At 33.8% G+C, this 23899-nt stretch overlaps 1 protein-coding gene across 3 annotated transcripts in view; it reads left to right on the forward strand.

The window, feature by feature from the left end:
* Positions 1–15594: 15594 nt before the first annotated feature.
* LOC127842161 (uncharacterized) overlaps positions 15595–23899 on the forward strand; it is a 60381-nt gene continuing 52076 nt past the window's right edge. For 2 of the 3 annotated variants that reach the window (XM_052371512.1, XM_052371514.1), the window contains exon 1: positions 15595–15713. The gene's annotated coding sequence lies outside the window, so the exon portion shown is untranslated. The remainder of the gene's footprint in view (positions 15714–23899) is intronic. The other variant, XM_052371513.1, reaches the window with a different exon arrangement.

Here is a 23899-nt window from a genome sequence, read left to right on the forward strand (position 1 = left end):
TAAATAACATGAACTGGAATTGTTATCTCTTTTAGATATTATGTGTATATGGCAATGTTGAGTGCGAGCTGCACACCATAATTATGATATTAGTTCTTATTCCATGAACAATGAAATCAAAGCACAATGCTCTATAATCGTTAGATTATGTAACTTTATTAATTGTTTATCAGTCTATTAACAACCATTTATTGTAATAGCCTTACATATAGATAATACAAGGGTTGTTTATTCATAGATAAATAATTGATGGACTTTGGAAATAATTTGATCTGGAAAATTTTTGAAAATTGGGAACCTTGATTCTGAATTTTGTCAAACATAGTTTTGTTCCGTGAATATAGGGTATCATGTTTTGCGTTCATTATGTTATGGATTTTATTGTTCTTCTGGTTTAAAATATATAAATAAATCACATGAAGAAAAGAGACGCTAGTTGTTAAAATTTTATTTATTAGTATATAATTATATAACACAGCAAAACATAACTGCAAGAATGTTGATTGTATATAATTATATAACACAGCAAAACATAACTGCAAGAATGTTGATTGAACACATTATTAAAATAAAAGTATCGTTCAACCCAGTACAATAAAATATGCATCATTTAAAATGGACAAATCATAAATTATCACATGTAACTGTGTCATGAATCAAAAGTAAAGAGCATTTAGACGGCTATAATCTAATTAATGCATGCGCCTAAATTGTTTTACCAGATTGCATGTTCAGTCCACACTAAACAGGAACACTTTCCGCTTTTGTCCTATTTTTCTATGAGCGAAAATCCAGTTATGGCAGAAAGTATCGCACCTGATAAGCCTGTGCGGACTACACAGCCTAATCTGGGACAACACTATGTACATGCATTAAAATCTCTTTTTTAACAGAGCGAGTCTCAAGTATTTATTAAATGATTAATTAAGTCTTCTTACATGATTTTTTTAAGAAACACCCAGAAATCTCTCAGTTAAACATGATTTATTTGATAGCAGGCGCAGGAAAATTAGTTGAACTTGAAGTAAAATCATTCAGGAAATGTACATGAAGTTCCAAGCTTAACTAAACAGCACTGTCATTTCAAGCAATATATCGAATAAACGTCTCGTTACTCGATAGTGTGCACGAAAATCGTCGATATTTTCTTGTAGTCCCATGTAATTTGGTACTGTATGATGTTCTTGTTTTGAGAGAGTATACTCAAAATAGTTAGTATACTGTATTCTTAAATAACCCATCCAAACTAAAGCGCATTCCATCACTTACCCTTCAAAACATGCGTATTACAACTTCTATTTCCAGACTTAAGTGAGCGATCGAAGTCGACCCTAGTTTACAGTAAAGATGGTATAGTTTACGTCAAACGAAGTTAAACTCCTTGTCTCTATTATAGATAATATTATATAAAAAATATATGGGCTTCCATCCTGAGCTTAGAACCAGAAGAAAACATGTGTTTATTGCATGGAATTTCAGCCGAATAAACATCTTAATGTGACTTGAACACTAACACGTGGGTGTAAAATAGCGGGAACCCAAACGACAATACTCGCAACAATCACGCATCAATGACTGAATTTTGACTATTACTCTAGTAGCGATATTATTACTCCTGCGGCTACTACTACTACAACAACTACTTCTACTGCCAAGGCTGGTGGTGCTGGTGCTGCTACTGCAATGCTACTGCTACTATTACTTCTACTACTTCTACTACTACAAATATTACTGCCACTACTACCAGTCCCACTACCACTACCACTATAACCAGTCTCACTACCACTACCGTTACTACCACCACTACTACTACTACTACTACTACTACTACTGCTACTGCTACTACTACTACTACTACTACTACTACTACTACTACTACTACTACTACTATTAGTACTACTACTGCTACTGCTACTAATGCTGGTACTTCTGTTGCTGCTACTGCTGCTGCTACTGCTGCTACTACTGCTGCTACTGCTGCTGCAGCTGCTACTGCTGCTGCTGCAGCTACTACTGCTGCTGCTACTCCTGCTGCCGCTACTGCTGCTACTGCTGCTGTTTCTACTGCAGCTGCTACTACTATTACAACAACTACAACTACTGCTACTGTTGGTAGTGCTGCAACTGCTACTACACTGCTACTGCTACTATTACTACTCCTGATCCTGCTACTACTTCAACTACTACTACCACTACCACCAGTCCCACTACCACTACTACCAGTCTCACCACCACTACCGCTACTACTACTACTACTACTACTACTACTACTACTACTACTTCTACTACTACTACTACTACTACGACTACTACTACTACTACTACGACTACTACGACTACTACGACTACTACTACTACGACGACTACTACGACTACTACTACTACTACTACTACTTCTACTCCTACTACTTCTACTATTACTACTACTTCTTCTACTACTACTACTACTACTAGTACCACTACTACTACTACTACTACTACTACTACTACTACTACTACTACTACTACTACTATTACTACTACTACTACTACTACTACTACTACTACTACTACTACTACTACTACTACTCTACTACTACTACTACTACTACTACTACTACTACTACTACTACTACTACTACTACTACTACTACTACTTCTACTACTACTACAACTTCTACTACTACTACTGCTACTATTATAACTGCTACTACTTATACTACTGCTGCTACTTCTGCTACTACTGCTACTCCTGCTCCTACTGCTGTTACTCCTGCTACAGCTACTACTGCTGCTACTGCTGCTGCTGCTACTGCTGCTACTGCTGCTGCTACTGCTGCTACTGTTGCTACTGTTGCTACTGATGCTGCTGTTACTGCTTCTACTGCAGCTACTACTACTACTACTACTACTACAACAACTAATACTGTTACTACTGCTACTCCTGCTACTGCTGCTACTGCTGCTGCTGCTACTGATGCTGCTGCTTCTGCTTCTACTGCAGCTACTACTACTGCTACTACTACATCTACTAATACTGCTACTGTTGCTGATACTCCCGCTACTGCTGATACTGCTACTGCTGATACTGTTGCTACCGATGCTGCTGTTACTGGTTCTACTGCAGCTACTACTACTTCTACAACTACAACTACTTATACTGTTATTACTGCTCCTTGTACTGCTGCTGCTGCTGCTACTCCTGCTGTTGATACTGATGCTGCTGCTACTGCTTCTTCTGCAGCTACTACTACTACAACAACAACTACTACTTCTGCTACTGCTGCTGCTGCTGCTGCTTCTACTGATGCTGCTGTTACTGCTGCTTCTGCTTCTACTGCAGCTTGCTACTACTACTTGTACTACAACTACTAATACTGCTGCTGCTACTCCCGCTATTGCTGATACTGCTACTGCTACTGCTGCTACTGTTGCTACTGATGCTGCTGTAACTGCTTCAACTGCAGCTACTACTACTACAACAACTACTAATACTGTTACTTCTGCTACTCCTGCTACTGCTTCTACTGCTGCTACTATATATATATATACTATATATATATATATATATATATATATTTATATTTATACTATATATATAAACACACTCACACATGAAGCCTATGTGACATATATTTCAATCATTGTTCTCAAATACCAAACTGATATTGAACACAAACGTCTGAACAATCTTCTGCCTAGCTCTTATGATTATGCGCAAACAATTAACTAAAATGCGATTAATAGATTTATGGGATTTCTAATTAATGTTTACTAAACCAGCCCCAGCCAGGTCATTGGCCAAAACTTGAAACACAAATAAAGGCAAGTAAATGTGGAATGTATTTCGTGGCCTCCGGGCACCTCAGTCACACACTTTCTTATGAACCGGTAAGATCAGTGGTGATAATGCATGTGAGTTATGCAAGAAATTACTCAAATAGCCAATGGCGAATGTCAACCAACATGATTAAACGGCTGCTAATGTTTGATCTGAACATTGTACAAATGAAGGCTTACATTATAACAAAAATGATAAGGAAAGAACTCCTCAAACCTATAGTCGGAGACCGTTTAAGCACATTTCATATGAAAACCGCGCTCTTTTTCACTGTCGAAACATATACCGAAAACACATGGACTAAAGATAATCTCGTCCAATGTGTTCTCTACTGTCTAATCACACTTCGACGATTCCTGAAACGTCGCATGTGTCCACACTATACAGTTTCCAGAGTCAATTTGTTCAATGACAAGGTTCACCTCAATGAATACCAAACGATTATTGACGCTCTGTCAGTCATTATAAGCCAATGACAAGGTTCACCTCAATGAATACCAAACGATTATTGACGCTCTGTCAGTCATTATAAGCTGTCCACTGGAATGCATCAAAACTATGCGCATGGACAATATCGGAGAGAGATTACTGGTATCAGTGGATGAAAACTCATGTATGTTAAATTCCAGAATTTTATATGGAAATGAACCATCGTCACTGATTATTGCTAGCCTGTTGCACACATTTTTTTATACGCAAATTATTGAGATATGTGGGGTTACTGAAAATAGTCAAATGTTCGAAACCCACATGCATCTCTGTGCTGAAAACATTGAAACTTCGTTATACCAAAGAAGTGAATTTTTTGAAGAACTTGGATTTGTTTTAAAATATATCTACAACACTTTAGCTTCAATGAAGGCTTCTAAAAGCATTGAAATGAGGAGACCGATAAAAGAAGACATCGTCAAAATGTTCGAATTGTCTCTTAGCCCTTCGCAAATCCCGAATCACCTGAAGTACGCTTCAATGCTTGTTTGCACACAACAGTACACGCGAGCAGAAGCTCTTCTTCAGCAAGTTGAAGGCATGATCTCATCGGATATGATCCACGTCTCTATAAATCGACCTCATACAATGCTACAAGCAGGAGCAATGCATACCACTGGAGTGTCATCTTCGACAGACATTTTAATGAGGCGTGTTACAAGGTTGCTTTTTGACGTAGCATTTAAGACGGTAGAGATAAGTTGTATGCCAGGTCATCTCGTGTTTGAGATGTACAGAACAGGCAAACAAAACGAACGCAGTGCAAGTGATCGAAAACATTCATGGATTAACAATTTTGCGGTTGAGGTTTGCGCGAAGCCATTTTTACACTACCTTCAATATCTATCATCAAAAGATGTTTATGCGAAGCAGGTAGCTCTTTCCAAGCTGATAGAATATTGTAATATGGAATTTTATCGCAATCCGGGACATTTTGAAACCACACTAAACTTGGTTGGACATATTTATGAGTTGGAAAAACGCTTTCCGGATGCGTGTAATACCTACATAACCTCTGTGAAATTAGTTCCACAGAAAAATGCCGCGTATTGGCATCTTTTCCGTTTGCTTGGGAATTCTATATACTGTAAATTAATATAGTAAATTTTGCATTTAAAACATATAGCCCATATTTGCTATTAGTTTTGAAGTACGTCGAAGAGTAAGCTTTAAAGATCTCTATGTTTTAACATTGATGACGTCATCAGAGTTCAAGGCGATCGCGGGATTTTATTACGTCATCACTGCAAACTCATTTAAATACTCATACCGACGCACCTGAAGGTCATTTTGGGCAGAAATTTCTGGTATTTCAAATGAAACATTTCGGTATGTGTTCTATCACAATGTTTTTATTTCAACTGGCTGTAATAATCATAATACACAAGTTATTTCATTTTATTTTATGCTTTCCAGTGGTTTATAGAGAAATATCAGTGAATTAAAACTGATAATTTCACTGTTTCAAACAATGAAAATTATCAGTGAAAATTATCGATAATTTTAACTGTTTATGTTAAATTACGTCATTTTTTTGACGAAATGACGTCATTTTCCCAGCGAAACTCTTTTAGTTGAACTCTTTAACAATGTAAATTAACTGTGAAAAAAAACATTAAATAAAAAGAAAATTTGTTGGGTTCGGTGGATTATCGATTTTCACTCGTGATCATATAAAATATATATTTTCACTCGTGGCTGCGCCAGTCGTGAAAATATTATTTTCTATGATCACTCGTGAATTAAAATCGATAATCCACCGAATCCAACAAATATCCTCTATTTAACTAGCTGTTATACCTATTTGAAATAGGTAAACGTACTTGAAACAATTTAACTTGTAGTCTACTATTTTTTATGGCTAAAGACAGACATACACAACCAAGCTTTGGCCTTTATTAACAGTTATTGGGGCTTCTTTCTAAATTTCACGACGATGATCTGAAGGTTAAAACTTAATACAAATATGATAAAAAATCATTCAAATCTGCTAGATACTAAACGTGTAAAAATGCGAAAAAAATATTAAAATGGTGAAACAACGTGCCGGACTTGCGACATCAAACATACCTATATCTTGTTTAAAACAATATTTTTGAGAGCATAAATAGTCCAAATGAATACTTCTTTAATGCAAATAAAGACGTGTTATATTTTAATAAGAGGTTTGTAAAGAAAGAATGTCAAGTAATGTTGTACGGACATACAACTTTTTCGCATTGCTTAATCTCTGTATTTAATAAAGTACTATAATTTAGTAGAGCAAACTGTCTCAAATAACTCGCACATTAAGGAGGGTAACTGGTCTCCGATCATAAACTATAGAGTACCGCATACCAAAATGTTCGTTAGGCTCTATAGATTGCGAAATGAAAAAATACTTGGTTCAAAAGTGCTGGGGGGATGGCTGAGAAATCCAAGATTACGTCCAAGATGGCCGCCTAAAAGGCGAAAAACACACACTTAAAATGAAAAAAATGACTTTTATTGCGTAAGTGTTTTCTATTTTTATCTGTTTTAACAGCCATAATTTTTGGTTTCAATATTTACATTGTGATTCAATTGAAACATGTTGTAAATTAAGAGTGAATATATATATTTTGTTCATAAAAATGTTGATCTGAAAATTAAAAAATATGTGAAGGTGTCAGTAGTTTAACATATATGTTCAAATTCAATACATGAAATGAATGTTTCATTATTTTTATATGTCGGATATATATAATAGAGAATCAAAAATAAACAAAAAAGCATTAAACAATACGTTCTAATGTGTTTTAATTTGTTTTAGAAGCAACATACAGTGGATGGGGTAAATGTATATGCACTTCAGTGAGACATATCCTGAGGTTCTTAGCAGCGCTTTATCCGGGTTTTGGTTGCTCAACTTTTTATAAACAAATTTATGTTTATTATTATTGTGCGAACATCTGAACAATCTGAAATATACACACAATAACAATTACAATAATTTCAAAATGGCAGCCAAACGAGCAGTCAATATGGCTGACGAATTATCATACATGTGTTTTAGTGTTAACCAACAAAATATTTAATACAATATAAATACAAAAATAATGTATTACTTGTATACACATGAAACAGTATATTACCCATTAATATACTTCAATTCCATTGTATTCGATTTATACTTATAATAGGTATACTGTGTTATACAATGATAACTATGTTCAGACATCTGTTAAGTATATTTAATAGTAATACGTTTACATATTTTGTAGCTTAACATAAAGATTACTTTTGTATAAACCCTTGTTGTAGTATCAAATTATCATCATAACATGAAACTACATAAAAGACCGTTTGCAAAACTATAAATTCATTAACAAAGTTATATATACACATACTTATACAAATACCTCTACAATAAAAATGAGATCAGTTTTCACTGAATATGCCATTATATATACAAGCTTTGCTGTCCTGTTTGTGTGGCATTTTCTTTAACATCACATATTGCCCAACTCTAGAATATTATATTAATGTAAAATAATGTTTTTCTCAACATTACAATTTGAAAAAGTGAACATATTGAAATTATTTCAATCAATACAAGAGAAGCATGTATGCGCACAACAGAATATTGGTTATCAGTTTTTTAATATAAATATGAAGCTGATTCAATATATTGCCTAGTATTTAAGATTGATAATGTTTAGTTTTCATCATCGGAGCTTTCTATTTCGTGGCTAAAGTCGGATGTCACTTTAAATTAGGGATGGCAACGGTTAACCGGTTAACCGGTTATCCGTTTCTTAAGGAGGTTAACCGATTACAAAATTAATATTCGGTTACTCTTTCAGAAAACGCATTTTTGTTGTTGAACGCAATACATTCTCAAATCGTTAGTTTTGTTTTACTTCATTTCACTGTATTGGCTAATCCGCTTATCTGATCGCAAATTATCGGCAATTACCACCCGTGATGCCCCCCCCCCCCCCCCAGTGGATCAAAATCGATTAGAGTTGTAAACCATCGAGGTGCAGCGTATTAATTAACAGGCACACGAGCAATTAGTAAAAACGCTTCATTTATTATTACATCAACAAAGATTTTGAGAGAGCGAAAGTAATAAAAGAAAGTTTTTTTTCTAACAAGCATCAAATATTATCCCTATTAAGATAACACGCTTCATTTATTATTTTTTGACGTAAAACACGCTTTATGTAATATTCCTTGATCAAAAACACGTTTCATGTAGTATGCCATTAGCAAACGGACTAACGCTGAATTTCAAATACCACGCTTTTAAGAATGTTTACGCGTTTCGAAAACAAGAAACCCTGTTGGGAAAACTAGAATGTTCGGGCCAGTGAATTTAAAATGAATAATGCGTATATTTTATGTTATGTGACTTGTCAAAACGTGACTCATTCTCTTTTCATGTAAGGCATTACGTGCATTCAAAGGTAATCGTGACCCTAACAATCCTTATTGAACGGCGTCATATGAAAATGGGCCCTATGCAATATGCGGCCAGCGTTGCTCCAGAGCAGCATTCGCAGTCACGCAAGGTTTCGTGGTCTCATTGGCATTCAGTGTAGCACCTGGCAAGACCAAACAAATGCGTTAATTGGTCTGGAGCTACATATGTCGAATAAGACCCATTTTCGCATGACGCGGATCAAATAATACTCAGTACGTTTGTGTACTCGAGTATAGCACTGCACTTTCGTGTTATCGCAACTTCGAAAGTCAAGTATTAAAAATAAATATAAGTTGCATTTATATATCATCGTGATAGTTTTCCTTTTCCTTTTCCTAATGATCATCAATTTCAGCATTGTCATGGTTATCAGCAGTACCAATATCAGCAGCAGTACTAGCGTCAGTGGCATGTCAATGCATTTCAGTATTATTATAACCACAATTACATCATACATGTGTGATGAATATCATAATATTGTGTAATTTAAAAAGGGACGTGTTCAAAGATGTTCACATTATTAGAAGTGTGTCATTAAAAGCCTTTACTAGCTAGATTTGAACATCGGTGCTACAGAGCTCCGGTATAAAAACAAAGACACAATTTATAAACGAAAATCAAAGCAAAGTATCTGCTTAATGAAAATCCAGTGTATGTTGAAATTTCGTCCCTGATTAGCCTTAATGGACTGCACAGGATAATCTTGGACGACACTGTACGCACATGCCTGGTTTTCTCACAACGCACAAGTAATTAGGTTGCAAGACAATCAACAAGACAGAGTATATTTGCATATACATGTAATTGTTTATAAACGTCAAATACCTATAAAATACATATTTTATAGGTGTTTGTAAACGTATGCGTTTTTTATGTTTTTTTATGTAGTCAAAAGACAGTCGATTAACCGGTTAACCTCTCAAATATCGAAAGAGGTTAACCGGTTACGGATTTGCTTAGGTTTGACATCCCTACTTTTAATATATTTTGTACATGTGATGACATCTGAGTGTTACCACTGCAACAACAGGCTACAGTACATGGTTGATGATTTGCAGTATTTGAACCGTCATATATTTTGCATATGAAGTCCTATTCGATGCAAAAAACAAAGGCATCAGATGCAGCTTTGCATGTTGATGCACCGACCAGTTTGGAGACCTTGTTGAAGTTATAAGTAATTTAAGGGGCGTTGATTCCTTTGTAAGATATTCATCCCAAACAAGGCACGTGGTAGAGATCGTGCGACACTCGGAATTCTCGCAATTCATCAATCAGGTGGAATATGTGCGTTGAAATGACTTCACCGAATTGTTTTAATGATGGATTTGTATATTCATTTTCATTCATGTCTCTGAACTATGACGGCATTTTGTCCCGTCACAATGAATATTTTTATTGTTCCTTACACACAACGTTTCACAGTTTCTGATAAGTTAGTAATGCAATGCTTTGTCGATCAACTTGAACGCCATCAATCCTCTGTCGAGTCTTTTCCTGTGAGAATATTTGTTGCAGTAACAGGAGCATATACACCAGAGTCTGAGAAGAGCTGTCGAAGACCAGCTTCTCTGTACAGAAACCCAATTCCAGCGAAAATTGGCATTAGCAAAATACATGCTTCCTTCTACAGGAATTACCCCTTTAGAATAGTCTTTCTGACTAAAAACAATTTCAAGGGCCTTACACAGAAGACCCATATTAAAAGCACAGGAATGTGAAACTGCCCCAGAGCGTTCGCCACTTCTTTTGCTCACAGAAGCGTCGTATAGACCGTGTTATAATCGATCGACTTTGACATAACGATAGGGTTGTATGCTATTGTTGATACACTATTCTGTTTGCCCTTGTAAACTGTTTTGGCTAGGGCTGTAACGATACATTCGAATATTCGAATTACTCGAATACGGCTGTGGACGAATCGTATTCGTTATTCGCCACCTTCCGAACCGAATATTTCACGAATACAACCAACATGGTTTCGAGTTTGAAAGTATAATCATCGTAAATTACCTTGCAAATAAAGGTTCATATACCAGTTGAATGTTATTGTTTACATTCGGGATTTTCCGCGCATGCGCACTCACTGGTTGGCAAAAAACACTGGTTCCAGAAACGTAAAACATGTATAAAGGGCTCTTGTTTAGTCAATTAATTGGTAAAAAGACCGAAATAAACATTAAAACTCTTAAAATGTAGTGCAAATATATCATATTTAGTACAAAATAGATGTATATACACAAATCAAATTTTCTCGTCATAAAATACGATGTAGTTATAAGTATAGAGTAAACGTGATCTGAAGACTAAATACTGACAATTCCACAAAAAAAACAATAAATTAGCCGTATTCTTTCTGATAGTAAGAATTAAATAAATTATATTTTAACAATTATAAAACTGTATTAATTTCATTATAATTGCAAGTGGTGTGGATAGTGTTATTTTTCATCTGCGATCGATAGTGTCAGAGGTGCATTTAATATAAAACAAAGCCCTAAAAGCGTATTACATTACAATTTTTAAATATTGTGGTGATTTTCTTTTAGATTAAATGAAAATATTAATACAATTAGCATGCAAACGGAAAAACCCTGCATTTAAATGTTCTTCTCCTTCTTTCGGCGTTTTTCATCATGTTTACCCCACCCACTATGTTACACAGTGATATTTTCAACAAAAATGGTGGGCACCGGTTAAATATTTACGACATTGATTTGAAAAATCTTTCGATTGTTGTTTAATGTTTATTTAGGTAAATATGAGTGATTTGATGCTCAAAAATGCACACAAAGGATTAGCAGATGGAATTTCTTTTTTGTTTATCTTTACGACAATGATTGTGCAACTTACCAACAAACATGGAACCTAGCATGTCAAGTTCCTAATTGTTCTACTCAAGGATTTGATTGGTACTAGTAATGTTATGTTTTAAAACTGTGTTAAATGTTTAAGCAGTTCTGGTCAGTGTTTTGTTATTTCAAAGTGTTGTTTTGCATATTTTCAGTATGCAATGATACTCAATTAATCAAATTGACAAATACTCATAGTTTCATACTATATAATGTCATGTCAAGTTGTCAGTATTACTTTTGTTCATTGAAATTCATATTCGCGAATAAATATTCGTATTCGCCACCCTGTATTCGTGATACGTATCGTATTCGTCTCCTAGTGTATTCGTTACAGCCCTAGTTTTGGCAGAAAATATACTCTAGTTTGGCATGTTCTGAAATTCAGATTCTTCCCGGAAACATGGTCATAGGGTTGTATAATTCCGCTACACAAAAATTAGTTTAAATAATTGCAGTAATTATCGGGCCATAACTCTATTAAGCTCAATGGGTAAACTGTTCATTGGAATTATACGCAATCGAATTTATTCAGTTTGCTATATTTCGTTGAGCATATTACGTACGGAGCATGCTCTGAAAAAGCCGCTAACCCATCAAAAGCTATTTTTGCAAACACCACCACCAACTATCAGTTTTAACAACGCAATTAACATGCATCAAAATACGAATTATCAAATGCTTAATTATTACAAAAATTGCATCAATCAATCTAGCGTTGTCAACTCCTTTATAATTACCATGCAAGTGATTGCAATTGGAAGATTGAAATCGTACACTTTGGTGTCAAATCGATAAAATGGCATGATCCATTACACCAAAGAGTGTTTAAACTTAATCTGTATTGTTTGCTAATCTACATTGTACATATGTATGGTAAATTCAATAAAGACATAGAAGACCCGTCTGAGACACGGCATAGACATACACAGTTTCAGACATTATTTAAACAATATAATTATTAATAGGAAGTGCACATTCGTTTTCAATGTTCCGATTTTTGCACACAAAATGTAATCGTCTCTTATATTATGCGGGCAAAAGCTCGCCGAACAGCGTCGAGCTTTGGCCGCTTAATTGTATTAGATTTTGACATAACATAACGACATATCTATGCAAATGGAAATTTTTCATCACGCATCATCTATTTTCACGATGCAGCTAACAAGAAAAAACATTAAAATACAACTCCGTCAGATGTTCTTTGGAGTGTCTATAGGTACATGAACCGAAAATAATTTATTGTACTGCATTGTTTTTTTTGCCAATTATACTAAATATTTCTAGATCTACATATTTTTATCTGCTAAGGGTTATATTTTTACCGCCATTTTTCTCCTCCTATAACAATTGGAAGAATTTTTACATTGTCTTGTCATTTTTAATGACGTCAGACAGACTGGTTTATCACAATTTATTCGATACTACAGTCTTATACTACATATAATCCAGTCTTATGTTACATACCAGTAAATGATTATGTAATGTCCAAGCTGAAACGGTCCCAATTAAAAACGACCACTAGTTTAAACGGCCTTTTTGAAAAAGCGATTTCAGTTTTTTCAAGATCAATATACTTATGAAATATTTTATAATTTAGTTTATTATTATGCTCATACAGTTATCGTAGCACTTGAAGGATACTCGAATATCTAAATATTTTATTTATACAAACGCCAGTTTATAGCATAATTTAATAGGTTGTACGTTTGAGCACCTTTGGTTATAAGATAATGTTTAGATATCTCACACATGCTTTTGTTTTTATTTGTTTATTCTTTCTGTTTCTTTAACATTATCTTAACTGCATCTCATGGAACATTTATTAAGTTGAATTTCTTACAAACATTGTAGTAAAAAAAAAGAGCAAAGTTATGGTTCTTAGTCAAGATAGTTGTGCAATCTGTATTTGTTGGCATACTTGGAAAGAAAATATAAAAAACATAATCTGACAATAGATGTTGCCTTATTTATTAACAAAAGCTCAAAAGATAGCTGTCGTCAGTGTATGGTAACATGGGTTTTAAATTAACAAATGCAATTATTACAATTATTATTGTACTTACGTTCTGTCGCTGTTTCACAAGTTTTGAATTTTATTTGGATTAATTGTATTTTCTCAATACAGAAATGAACTAATAACACAACAACTCATAGTAAATACAATTTGACCCGGAGAACCAACTTTCGTAGTCTTTACCGTGCACATGTATCACAGACTTAGGTCATTGAAGGAAATCCGGATTTCAGGGTACGGCAAATGACTCTCAGTTGAAAACACCTGTGTTTATTTAGAAGAACTTACTCAGTCCAGACAAATGTCTCTCAGTCGCAAACAATTGACAATAAGGTTTAGTGACAGACAGCTGACCCAAAACTACCAGACATCTGTCCAGGACATCGACTTGCCAGTTCCAGACAACTAACTTGTGTCAAAGATGCCTTACTGGTAATTTTGGGCAGTGGAAAATACACTGGCCAGACTAAACAACTGAGTCACCTATGATTCATATTGTTAACGACAAAAGTTTGCTTTTTCAATGTTAATTATATCATAATAAAGATCAAATATATATTTATATGCTATATAAGAATTTATGTACTCTACATTTTTATTATGAATTACTAAGATACCTACCTATGCCGAAAAATATTTCAAAAGATAAAGTCTTGTTGATTTTATACTGACTATATGTCAATACAGGAAATATACTGTAAATGTATTATGTTTAGTTGAAGGTATTCGATTAAAACATCTTTGTAGAACGTATTCCACATTGCATTTAAAGTCATGCATAATTCACGGTGTAGATGCATATCGGTGGCCTTTCTGTCAAAATGCTGCCTCTCTGTTCATTTTTCGCTGCCTTTCTGTCATAAACAAGAAAAATGGATGATCGTAATTCACAAAACAGGTAAGAAAGTCTTATGTGTAATAAATAAACTTTGGCATTAATTTTCCTGGGTAGAACCAATCACTGGTATTGTTGGGGATATATCTACATGCACAAATATTTGGGGGTGAACTCAGGGCTCCTATGACAATTTAATTAAATTAAGATGCAAATAAATTGAACTAAAAGATTAAAACAATCAGAACATTCGGTACATTTATTTAAAGTTACCAAGCACATGTGTTTAAAGATGCTTTTGTCCATAAACTAGGTAGAACCTTTGATCGTATTATAACATGTAATCATTCTAAACATAGATGGTGACGTCACTACGCTATTCACAGTAAGACCGGTGTGTACACAATGAACATATTTTATTTCCATTTACAGCGAATTCTGTTGATTATAGCACCGTTTATTAAATTTTAACTATAATCAACAGCTCGTGCTACGTTGTTAGGCTACGTTGTAAACAAAATGTAGTTCCTTGTATATAACAACTAAATGTTATAGTGATGTTATACAACTTTTGCAATTCAATATGAATAAACTTGTAACTAATAACGCACGACTCTTTGTCACAGAACGATATTCTGATTGAAAAAAAATGATTATTTGATCAGCGGTTATTTTTGGAACGCGGAGTAATACACTGACCTTTGTTACACTACAGTCATTATCAAAGTACGACATACACTGACCTTTGTTACACTACAGTCATTATCAAAGTACGACAAACACTGATGAAATCACGAAATTATCCAGTTAAACTAATTTTGTTTAAATAAAAAGGTTTACTGAATAACAAGTTGGATAAATAGAATAATAGGTTAGTGTTGATTATATATCAGGTTTATAATGCTCGGCACGAAAACGAAAAAGCACTCGCCGAGGCTCGTGCTTTTGTTTTCTAAGCCTCGTATGCTAAACCTGGGGTCGTATTCAATAAACATCTTAAGTCATTTCGATGTAATTCTTGATGCCAAACTATTGCAATAGGAAATGAAACACTTAAGAAAATTTCCAAATTTAAGGATAAGAATAAAATTTAACTTAAGATGCTTCTGGAATACGACCCCAGATCTATATATACGTCACATTATTTGTGAACATGACGTCATAAAAATCTTCAACGAGTACTAGTAGACATCATTTTTCATAGAAGCCGGTTGCGGCGCAATATTTAAGGATTAAATCAACGGGGAATAGAGGTAACATTTAAATATATTTTGTATGTAATGTAAATTTAGTAGGTCTCGAAATAGAATTATGTAATTATAATGATCAGATCTAGATATCTACTGTAGATAATGAAAAGGTAGCAACAAAAAACCGGTCCCCAAACATGCAAAACTTTTAAAGCTGGCAGTACGTGTACCGTCTCCGTCGTATCTGTTAACGAATACACCTAAATATTTAAATACAAATATGTTAAAATACACTGGTTCATAACAACAACAACAAAACTGGATTAAGTCGGCAATATTTTGACAAATTATACTGGCTTGATTCAGCTCCTGTAGTAATCTGTAAAATATACCATGTTTATCATCGGAACGGATCTTCCTATTTGTTGCTTTTATACCTAAGGTTTGTTACTATGTACATGTGTTTGTTCTGTAAATAGTTTCTTAATGGAAATAAAATGAGAAAACACAACTTTTGTTCATGTTGTTCTTAAATCTTTGTTAAAAAACAACAACAAACAAACTGGCCTTTAAAACAAATGTGTAAAACCTACTATAAAACCTTTAAAATACGCAACCATTAATGTGTAATGTGATTTAAATATTAATAAAATCAGTCCAAGCAAACATGACCTAACTTCCAATGAAGTATGTATAGTTCTATCCTTCGATTCGGCTTTCTAAATGAATACACCAACAGTTTTTGAGTGAAAATATCTTATAATACAAACATGTTTTAAAGGGCTATGTCTGACTACATGTATATTTAAATGTAATAGAAACTGTATTTAAATTGTAAATATTCTGACAAATTCGCGGCTAGATTTAGTTCTAATCGTTGTAATCTTTATCTGTACAATGTATTTAATCGGTGCGGCGCTAATGAAATTATTATTGGTTCCTTAGGTTTGCTAATTATTATGTGCATGTAAATACAAATAAGAAACTTCTGTTTTTAGTTGTTCTTAAAATATTTTTACACAATTTTCACAATTGAGCAACTTGTAGATCTAATCACAGGAGTTTGAAATTCTATCCATAAAGCTAATCTTATGGCTAAATAATAACAATAAACCCCTATATAGTATATAGACTATATACTATATAGGGGTTTAATTTTTTATTATTTAGCCATAAAATAAGCTTTATGGATAGAATTTTAAACTCCTGTGATCTAATACATTTGTAAAAACTTGTAATAAACCATACTCATACGCAACCTCACTAGCAATACTATGTAAATAATCGTAACAACAGTATAGACTAAACATGCCCTACTTTCCCAAGTAAACCACAAATCATAAAAGTGATCGCCGTAATAATCATCAATAAACAGCAATACATTAAAACTTTAAAAAAATAAACAAAATAACAACTATCAGTCACTTTTTTTCCAATTCGTTCCAGACTCGTTTAACTAAAGACCAAATGAGGAGGTACGACTAGAATAAAGCATGTATCGACCTCGATGACTCATTAATTCAATCTGCGAAAAAAAGATGAATTCGATGGAGTGTTAGCCATTTGTTGGAAACATTATTTTACGTATACATGTAGATTAACATCTGAATATAAACCCACGTGGTGTGTGGTTTGGCTCACATTCGTAGCAGTTGGAAATCGATGTACTACTGACGCGTTTAGGTGCACAACATGACGTCATATAATTTCCCACGCGCTTAGCACATGCATTCCTTCCAGAAGCAAGTTATGTCATGATTACGAGTGTTTTATTTTATCCCATTTTCACCGCGACATTGACGGTATAACACCTTATGGAATATACTAGCCTGTCTCCAACACTGTGGGATATACCTGTCGCGTGCACGGACTACTTTTAAGATTATTAAACCACTGAATAATTTTTCGAAAGAAATCTCTAGAGTCGAGAAAACGATGGCTTTAAAATTATAAATACAACCTACAACCTTTAGATCTAGTCGCGGGAATAATTTTTCGCCATCCGTAAAATGAATAAGCTGATTGATTGCGTCATAAAATGACATACTTATTGCGTCATTTGTGTGATGTCATCTTTAGGTGTACACGAAACAAGTATGCGATGTTTGGGAATAAAACATTGAAGACTCGCATTTTTTCGTGTTTATGTAATTATAAAAAAGTGCATATTCTATGGACTACTTACCTCGGATGGAACCGGTGAGACGAAGGATTTAGATCTACATGTAGATCTAGCTTATTCGTATGATTGATTTTCAGAATAAGCGTGCCTATTTTGATGTGAATTTGTGTGTGTAGAGCATACTGATGGGTGTGTACTTTGGTTCAGCAGTCTATTCGAATAGTTTTGCTTTTGGAAGTAAGTAATCGTAAGGGTATTTTCTTTGATGAATAAACTTTGCCTTTGTGATTTTATCAAAGAAAGTCTATTCAGTAAGAATAACCCGTTTGCAACAAGTGTTTCAAAGCTTAATATAATTTTTACGGATTATCTTGTGTTTGGATCGCAAACTAAAGGATGTGAAGGCAAGATCAAGACGCCATCCAAATCTGCAGCGTCCATGAACACATAAGGCGAGTAGTTTTTTGATAATTTATGTTTAGAACGACTCTGTGTGTAAATCTACATGTACAAATTGTACATGCATGCATGTTGGCATCGACATCATTTTATCAGGAGCAATCGCCGCCATATTTGATTTTGGTCATTTTCTTTCGAAAATAAAATGAATAAAATCCTCCTTTCGCGGTCGTAATGTTTTAAAATGTGTATGCTGCGTAAAATTGAATCGAGGCATATGGTGATGTTTTTTCTCGTTGTACAGTTTTTGTGTGATTTTTTAAGACTATTTTGCGTACCAGAACAAATACATTGTATATCACTACGCATGGTTGCATTCGTTAGATTTTAAGCACTTTTAAGAATGAATTAAAATTAATGTTAAGGTTATTAGATCTATTTATTTTAAATGTCACGTTGAAAAAATGGGATAAATAGAATACTAGGTTAGCGTTGAATACAGAGAAGTTTATGTTGCTCGGCTCGAACACCGAAAGCGCTCGCCAAGGCTCGCGCTCCCGGCGTTCTAAGCCTCGCAACATAAACTTCTCTGTATTCAACGCTAACCTAGTATTCTCTATTAACACATCCAAAGCTTTAGGACAATCAAAATATTTTTTCATTTTCCAATTGATCAAGTAGAGCTATATGTTCGATCGAATAGAACCATTCATGGATGCGTTAAGTTAACAAAAGGGTATCCCTATCAAGAGTGGCTACATCAGCATACATGTATAATACACAAACAGAAAACACGATAAACCAGCAATACGTTTTACGATTTACATTTTGATTTATCGAATATATTCTCCTCTCAGTCTTTTCATATTTTTATTCCGTTCTACATCGTTGATTGTAAGCGTTGTTTAAGTTGTATTATTTCACAACGACCATTGATTGTGAGCGCTTTTTCAGAACGATTATTGATTATTTAGATCTATGTTGTTTATGAATGACCATTGATTATCAGTGTAGTTTCACACTATACATTGGCTATGAGTGTTGTTTTTAACGACCATTGATTATTAGTGTTGTTTCATCACGAATATTGATTAAAAGAGTTGTTTCAGAATGATTATAAAATGTCAGTGTTGTTTCAGAATGACCGTTTATTATTTGAGTTGTTTCACCATGACAAATGATTATGAGTGTTGTTTCATAACGAAGACTGGTTAAAAGAGTTCTTTCAAAATGAATATTTATTAGTAGTGTTGTTTCTTGACGGAGATTGATATTTAAAGTTTTTCCAGCATGACCGGCGATAATTAGTGTCGTTGATTGTAGATGATCTAATCAGAACGACCAGAACGATCTCTGATTATTAGTGTTGTTGCAGAACAGCTATTGATTATAAGTGTTGATTTTATAATAGTCATTGATATTTAGTTTTGTTTCATGACAATAATTGATTATAAGTGTTGTTTTAGAATGATATATGCTTATTAATGTTGTTTCAGAACGGCCAATGTTTATTATTGTTGTTGCAGAAGTTCCAGGGCCCTTGCTATACTTTGGGGGAACAACCTTTGATTATAAGTGTTCTTTTATAATTACCACTCATTATTAATTATTATTAATGTTTCAGAATGACCGTTGATTATTAGAGTTGTTTCAGAACGGCAATTTATTATTATTGTTGTTAAATAACGATTCTAACACGGCACGCGACTTATTTTCTGTAGACAAAGACGGAAATCAAGCGTGGGTTATTCTGCAATAACTTAATGTTTCGAAAATAGTTCCGAATAAATAAAGAAAATGTTGCAGTAAAATGCACGAGCTAAAACCCGCTCTAAAAGAAAGGTAATAAATGTAGCATGTATACAAGTGTAATGAAACAACAAATTGTATATTTGGTGATAAGTGGCATAACCACGCCTACAAAGAATGCTATTTGTTAGGAAACGTAATTCAGAAAACATTTATAGCATGTCAGCTTTTCAGTAGCATCAATACACGGACGTCATTAAGTTTCTACGATTGTTGTTTTCAATGAAAGTGACGTCATTTGCAAAATATTTATGAATGAAAATGACGTCATATGTTTGTAAAATTCAATGACGTCACTAAATAGTGAACTTAGTACTAAGAAGGGCGGGGTATTGAAAAATATAGTTCACGTCCTAAAGCTTGAACCAAATCAATCAGAATCGTGTTAGAATCGAAATAATATTTTTATATGATGGTTTGTTGTCGAATAACCCACAGTAAGTTGTATAGATGCGTGTTATCAAATCACTCGTGCTTCGCACTCGTGATTTAATTCCTACGCATCTATACTCCTTACTGTGGGTTATTCGACAACAAACCATGATAGAAAAATATTATTTCTTAACTATCCTTATTTGTATTGTTTGGAGGATTTATACAACGAGCACTTTTATCAAATGTGATTCATATTCATAAACCGAAACTCCCTACTAAAATTCAGATGTATAATTCTGTTTGGCTTTTTTGGCTCTCAACTGTTTTTAAAACATAGTTGTGTTTACCCTCCCTCAATAGTTATTTATATTTTGCAGTCTTCAGAATTCACAAATTCTGATCCTTTATGGGAGAAAATAATTATTCTGGCGAATGAATATATCACTTCGAATCAACCAGTTGACTTTTGAAAATATAATAGCCGGATTCATCGATTTAAAACTTAGGCCACTCCAAATTGATTTGTTGGTCTACGGATTTTTTTGAAAAAAAAAGTTGAAGAGGCGAGCGAATTTTTTTTTTTTGAAAACAGGAAAATTTTCGAGCGAGCGAGGAGCGAAAAAAAAAAAATCACATTTCGATAGAAAACTATTGCATTAACAAGAGATACAGGTTTAAACAGCTATAGTTTACATTCAAATCAATTCTTATACAAAGTATAGAAGTGAAACTTCAGCTGCTGGAGTAGTATTGAATTATTATTATAAACAATTAGTAGGTCCTTTATTTAAGGCAAGTCACCGATTACCCAAACAGTACAAAATAGCACAATACAGCACAATACAAAACAACATAAACACAAATTAGAATAAAGCTGGGGTCACCGCCTTGGAACGGTCAATGTAAAGCTTTGGGGGTTTAAACCGGTTTTGGAGCGCTCAACCTCACACTTGGCCCAGCAATGTTCATAATACATTTAAGTGTAAATAAAATTTAACCTCATAGCATTGTAACTCAAATTAAACAATAATATAAGGGAATTAAAACGCATTCAATTTAATTACCATTTATTTACTGAATGGTATTGAAGATACCAGAGCAACAGAGTTACAACTGTTTGAGGAACGATGGAATGAAACTATGGACAAGTGTCAACTACATTCCTTCTTTATAGAAAAAGATTTAAAAATATAGCATCATAAAGTTTATTTTTCAGATCATCATCGCACAAATACAGGAAGAAGCAGCAATAATGGGTGTAAAAGTTCCATATTACATTGCTTGGTTGTTTATGTACTGCTAAAAAATAAATCAAACAAGAAACGCCTGTCACAAATAAAATAAAAATAAAATTATAAACCCAATGACCTATGCATGTAGATTACAACTGGGAAAGTTGGTCGTATGACGTCACAAAAATCAATGTACCCAGGAACAGAGAAAGAGTTATGACGTAATTGCCAAGCGAAGACGTAATTGACAAGCGAAGACACAATGACGTGAACAAAATCCAGGGGCAGTACTGTAAAGTAAAACTAAAAATATTAATGGGGCGGTACTGCAAAATTGAACTACTAATAAAACAAGTTTAGGTGATTAAATATTAAGAATCAAATGTATAAAAATGGTAATTCTATTAAAGCGACATTATTGGAATCAAACAGTATATAGGTGTTTTGACAACTGACGACAGAAATGATTTGATGTAAGATGTGAGTCTAAATGTAGTTTTCATGCAGAATTGTGCAAACGACACAAAGACAAAATTATGCTCAAATGTGAAAAATGCCCATAATATCATTAATGATTCCAAATTTTAAAAGAAGAAAGATAAAGTGAATCAAAAACCATCAAGCACGTGTTTTAAGTATACAAAGAAAATAATCTTTGTACAAACAAGCAATAATATATCAATGAGTTACATACTTTTCAAATAAAACTACACTAAAATTTGGTTTCAGCACTTAAACTTTAAAATGTAGAACACAAGTCTAAAGCTAGTGTTTTTATATCAATAATAGCATTACTTTTAAGTTTTAATTAAACATCTTCTAATGCAATTAGTAAAATAATGTTAATATTTATATACGGGCAAAAGTCCGCGTAGCGGGCGTTGACCGTTCATACATATGGAAATTTAGACATAAAATTAGACAAGGGATGCATCTCATTTTTTTTTCGTCACGCGATATATATTTTCGCGATGCAATTATCTCCCTTTAATACTAATCTTGTCCATGTTCTGCCTCCGTTTGTTTAGTTGCGAATTTATTTGATCCGATTAATTCAATATCTTAATGTTTTTATTATCCTCACAAATCAATAAATAAAACTGTATAAAAGATTGATTCGCTGAATTCATGAACCTCGGCGTTGATTTCGAGCTCTCAAATCTTAAATGGGGAGCTAACCACTTCGCACACAGCGTCCGGTGAATAAAGACACCCTACTGATTACTTGTCAGAATTCGTGACGCATTTACCATTCGCTCTAAGAAAGCAGTTTTACCCGTGATCATAAGCAATAGTTTGGTATGTTGCGGTTGTTATCCACGAGGAACACGTTTATTTACCAAATTTAACGTTATTCAGGGCTCGAATTTAACTTTTCTTTCTACTAGCAAAACATTGCGAGCAGCTTTAATACCAGCTCGCAAAATCAAAAACATTCTCGCAAATTTTGCTGGAAACATAAATAAAAGCAAGTTTGGAAATTAGTTTAGTACTATTAAAACTAAATACAATATGATATCAACCACAAGTTTTGGTGTTATATATGAAGTTCTTTTTCCCACTTTTTCACTGTTTACGTGGAAGAATTTAATTTCCGTTTTTTCTCTCAACTCAACGGTTAACTTTGATTTATATTTCACATTGTTATTTCAATCTGTGGGCAAAAAGAAACTAGTTATTTTTCGCTTCGACGACATGACTGTTCAGGTTTTTTGTCTTTTATAGTGAACATGTGTGGATAATCGACTGTTTCATGTTTTTTGTACCAATACCATCCGTATATATGTACTATAAGTATACCAGTCTACATACATGGTGCGAGCTTCCGCATATGGGTATTCGGACGTTCTATTAATTGACCTGCGGTTTAGCATTCACAACGTCGAGTGCATTCAGCAATATAACTCTTTTTATTTCACTATTTCTTCACTCGCAAAAAAATTATAGTGGCTTAAAACTCAACTCGCAATCGGTATTTTTCACTCGCATTTTACGAGTGTGCGAGTGTTAATTTCGAGCCCTGGTTATTGCGATTTAACTTTTCAGCATTTTAGCTAATATTTACTGGTTTTAACTTCGTCTGCACTCACTTTCTCAATTCTCATTTATTTTCATATAAAAGGTTACACATCAATATATAAAGATTAGGCCTCAAACCACTTAATTGATTAAAAATCGGTTGGAAATTATTGTAATTGGTTACATAAAATATCAATGTATTGTTAAAGATTACCGTTTATTAGACTGACTCTGCTTTCGTCACATAGCAATTTTTCGCCGATTTTGAGATTAGTTCTATCTATGGCTATCTA

This window comes from Dreissena polymorpha, chromosome 8 (genome assembly GCF_020536995.1).
Source record: "Dreissena polymorpha isolate Duluth1 chromosome 8, UMN_Dpol_1.0, whole genome shotgun sequence".
Taxonomy (NCBI): domain Eukaryota; kingdom Metazoa; phylum Mollusca; class Bivalvia; order Myida; family Dreissenidae; genus Dreissena; species Dreissena polymorpha.